We start from the raw sequence: 5,000 nt of genomic DNA on the forward strand, positions 1-5,000 counted from the left end.
CCACTAGCAGTGGCACTGACAGTCCACTAAAACCAAACACATGCGCTCAGCTTTCAGGTTTCAGTATGTGTTTTACAGTAATAGATCATTTGAAAAAACTCCAGCACATTTAGCTGTTTTTCTTTAATAAAAAGCAGTGAAATGGTCAGCATGCAGGGTTTTTTTCCCCCAAATTATCTGCTGAGTGACCCATGGGCCATCTCCGACACACCTGCCAGCTGAGGTGTGCGAAAAAAAAATCCAAGGTTAACGATGTACAGTAATGGGAAAGGAAGACAAAAGCAAAGAGCATTGACATCAAAATAAACACGAGGCAGGTGGAGACCAGAGCACTCTGACAACAACCAAATCAAGACAACATGCAGTCATGGGTGAGCGGTCGCAATCATGGGTGAGCGGTTAGGACGTCAGACTTGCATCCCAGAGGTTGCGGGTTCGACTCCCGACCCGCCAGGTTGGTGGGGGGAGTAATCAACCAGTGCTCTCCCCCATCCTCCTCCCTGAGCATGGTACCGTCCCACCGCACTGCTCCCCATGGGGCGCCACTGAGGGCTGCCCCCTTGCACGGGTGAGGCATAAATGCAATTTCGTTGTGTGCAGTCTGCAGTGTTCACTTGTGTGCTGTGGAGTGCTGTGTCACAATGACAATGGGAGTTGGAGTTTCCCAATGGGCTTTCACTTCACTTTTCACAACATTGCAACAGAGAACAGAACAACAACAGAGAAATCAGAAATTGGTACTCACTTTTGTCTTTCTATATGTAAAATTAAGAGTTTTTGAATAGGCCTAACTCCACTAGCTTGACTAAGAGGCGAGTGCTTTGGATTGAGTTTATGAGTCAATGAAGCCTTGAAAGGAATAACCCTCTTCTACCTGGAACAGAGACTTTAGAGTGCTCACTATTTTTCCTTTATCAGAAAAATCATTGCTTCTGAAGTGTTAAACAATTGCTTGCTGTATACCAGCCATTGCCAACGTGGTGCCCGTGGGCTCCAGGTAGCCCTCAAGGAGCTTCTGAGGTGCCCACCAAGGATGTTAGTAAACAGTGACGACTATAAGATTTTAGTCACAGTTAATGTTTTCTTAATCTAAATATGAGAATATTTCTTCTCATCTATAAGCAAATTATCATTCAATCACAGTGATTTGGGAATGATGTCAAGACCCAACCGTATCTCACTCATTTCGTAAAGTCTAAAGTCTCACGAAAATAATATATTAATTTTCGTGGTGCATTCACGTTATTGCCCGCCTTTCGTAAAGTCTTCACGAAAATAATAGATTAATTTTCACGCTGCCTATTCACTTGAATTGCCCGAATGTTGCCTAGCGACCCACTAGTTTGATGCCCTTTCGGTAGCCTACGGTCACATGGTAATCAAACATTTCAAACAAGCAATTTAGGGTTAGGTTTAGGGTCAAGGTTAGGGTTAAGGTTAGGGTTAGGGTTAGGTTTAGGGTTAAGTAGGGTTAAGATTAGGGTTAGGTTTAGGTTTAGGTTTAGGTTTAGGGGACATAAGGCGTAAGTACCGAAAGGGCGTCGAATTAGTGAGTCCCGAGTGTATCAGCAGTGTTCTGTCAGCACCCCCTCCCCGCCCCTGCAGACATTTGGATAACCATAGCAGCAGTGGGGCAATTCAAGTGAATAGGCAGCGTGAAAATTAATCTATTATTTTCGTGAAGACTTTACGAAAGGCGGGCAATAACGTGAATGCACCACGAAAATTAATATATTATTTTCGTGAAGACTTTACGAAAGACGTGAGATAGGGCTCCAAGACATCATTAGAGGATTTTTGAACAAACAAATAGCCCTCGGGAAGTTCTCAGTAGCCCTCAGACCCAGAAAGGTTGAAAGGTTGGGACCCCTCTCTTGTATACTGTACATAGCCTCTAAGGAGCACAGTAAAAAATGCAGTGTTAATTCAACACTTAAGAGTACTCTGGTACACTCTTGATGCTAAATCAACGCTATATGTCTTGAATTAACACTGCAAAGACTGTGTGAGGTGATGATGATACAGCAGTTACTGGAAAAGCTAAAATGAATAGTCACTCTATTTAGCTACTGAACAGAGCAGTGGTAAATATGAAAGCCGAAAATATAAAAGCCAATGATTTGGCTTAAAGCCCCCCGCCATAATCTAGCGGCGCTGAACTGACTCACCGGTGGGCCCCGCACCCTCATGGGCCCCGTACCCTTGTGGGCCCCTATTTTCAGAAATGTGAAAAAAAAATTTTTTTTTACATATCTGAAAATAGGGGCCCACGAGGGTGTGCAGGGCCCACTGGGAAATGCCCTGTATGTCAGATGGCCAGTCCAGCCCTGCCAAGGAGAGAGGTAAGGGAGAAAAAGCTGATTTTGGCAGACTCAACTGTACAGCACCTGCTTAGCCACGAAGCCAGCAGCACTTTCTGGCCTCTGCACTGCTCTGGTGGTAGTTTTACTGCCCATGCTCTGGCCCAGACTGACTGATTGCAATCAGTATTATAGTAGGTCTACACCTCTTTTTATTGTGTTGTGCTGTGTTGTGTGTTGTGTTGTGTTGTGTTGTGTTGTGTTGTGTTGTGTTGTGTTGTGTGTTGTGTGTTGTGTTGTGTTGTGTTGTGTTGTGTTGTGTTGTGTTGTGTTGTGTTGTGCTGTGCTGTGCTGTGCTGTGTTGTGCTGCGTTGCGTTGTTTTGTGTTGTGTTGTGTTGTGTTGTGTTGTGTTGTGTTGTGTTGTGTTGTGTTGTGTTGTGTTGTGTTGTGTTGTGTTGTGTTGTGTTCTGTTGTGTTGTGTTGTGTTGTGTTGTGTTGTGTTGTGTTGTGCTGTGTTGTGTTGTGTTGTGTTGTGTTGTGTTGTGTTGTGTTTTGTTGTGTTTTGTTGTGTTGTGTTGTGTTGTTTTGTACTGTATTGTTGTGCTGTGCTGTGCTGTGCTGTGCTGTGTTGTGTTGTGTTGTGTTGTGTTTTGCTGTGCTATGCTTTGCTGTGCTGTGCTGTGCTGTGCTGTGTTAAGTTGTGTTGTGTTGTGTTGTGTTGTGTTGTGTTGTGTTTTGTTGTGTTGTGTTGTGTTGTCTTGTGTTGTGTTGTGTTTTGCTGTGTTTTGTTGTGTTGTGTTGTGTTGTGCTGTGCTGTGCTGTGCTGTGCTGTGCTGTGCTGTGCTGTGCTGTGCTGTGCTGTGCTGTGTGCTGTGTGTTGTGTGCTGTGTGTTGTGTTGTGTTGTGTTGTGTTGTGTTGTGTTGTGTTGTGTTGTGTTGTGTTGTGTTGTGTTGCGCTGTGTTGTGTTGTGTTGTGTTGTGTTGTGTTGTGTTGTGTTGTGTTGTGTTGTGTTGCGTTGTCTCTACATTAACTCCTGGCAATGGCCCATTTGCTGGTGAAAATTCAATTAAGTTCAGTTGGCCAGGAAAGAAAACTTACTAGACACTTAAACTGGTAGTGAGTACTGTAGGCCAGGGTTTCCCAAACTGTGGTGCGCGGCCTGCCATAAGGGGGTGCGCGAGCTAAATAGAGCAATGGAAGATATGTGATGAACATGAAGTAGTTTTTAATTGTATGGTGAATTGTGTGCTGGAATGGTCCATCTGAAGTGTAGTTTAACTCCTAGACTGTTGGAAAATAGGATTCCCCAAAACAATTATGTGTGGTATTTGTATTAGCCTAGCGCCAAAAAACAGTTTTGTCGGGCGAGTTGTTCTATCGCACTAGTCCTTGTAAGATCTCCACAACAGACACCAGCCTTGGTTCACCAATCACGACGCAAGCTTGCTTTCTCCGTTTTGTATCTTTGGGGTGGATTTTTTGACAGGGGAGACAACCAGAGGCGGAGCTTTAGGAGGGGCAAGCAGGGCATTTGCCCCGGGCCCAGGGCCCCTCCTGTATTGTTGGTGGGGGGACCCTATTGTGACCACGGTAAGCTGTTCGAGGGGCCCCATCAGTGTTTTGCCCCGGGGCCCTGTGTGCAATTGTTCCGCCACTGAAGACAACAGTCATGGATAAGCGGTTAGAGCAGTGGTTCTCAACCTTTTTTGAAGAACCACTCCTTTGTCCTCATCATCATAAGACTGACAACGCCCCCCTCAGTATTAAAATATGAAATAGACTAATGCCCCTCAAATGGTAACTAAGCACTGCCCCCTCTCAGCTGTATCCTTCTCCACGCTCCACTAGAGCTCTTCAACGCCCCCTGGGGGGCTGTACCACCCCCGTTGAGAAACACTAGGGCGTCAGACTTGGACAAGCTGTATTGGACTGCAGTTGATAGGAAAACCCTAAACATTTTGGATGATAACGCCCACCCCCTTAACCCTGAATTTGAGCTGCTCCCCTCAGGGAGGCGCTACAGAGCACACATTACAAAGAAAAACATCTACAAGCATTCATTCAACATGATCTCCAAAAATTCCGTGCTCCTGGACACGGATGTTAAGGACACAAAATCCGTGTCTAGGAGCACGGATTTTGCCAAAATTCCGTGCTCCTGGACACGGAATTGTTTTCCGTGCTCCTGGACACGGAATTGTTTGAAGTGCTTTCTATAGGCTATTTCCACAGTCTTCTCAGGACTTTTCTAATTTCAAATATTTTGTCTCAAAAAAACATTTCTTACTGACAGGTTAGGGTTAGGGATTGTTTTGGTCTGGGCACAGCTAGTTTTCTTTCATTCATTATATGAGTTTGATAGCCTAGCAACCAACTGGAAAAGGTATTTCTCAAAAATATGTCTTTAAAGACAGGTTAAGGTTAGGGAATGTTTTGGTCAGGGCACAACTTAAATTGCTATAGCATTATTTTGTTTAGGATTAGCATTTGGTATGTATTTTCTAATGATACGATTTAGCACAGTGCTGTGGTAATAGCCTACAGAAAGCACTTCCGTGTGCCCATCACGGAAAACAATTCCGTGTCCAGGAGCACGGAATTTTGGCAAAATCCGTGCTCCTGGACACAGATTTTGTGTCCTTAACATCCGTGTCCAGGAGCACAGATTTTTTGGAGATCAGGCTGTTTCATTCATACC

The sequence above is a fragment of the Engraulis encrasicolus genome, chromosome 17 (genome assembly GCF_034702125.1).
Source record: "Engraulis encrasicolus isolate BLACKSEA-1 chromosome 17, IST_EnEncr_1.0, whole genome shotgun sequence".
NCBI classification, from domain to species: Eukaryota; Metazoa; Chordata; class Actinopteri; order Clupeiformes; family Engraulidae; genus Engraulis; species Engraulis encrasicolus.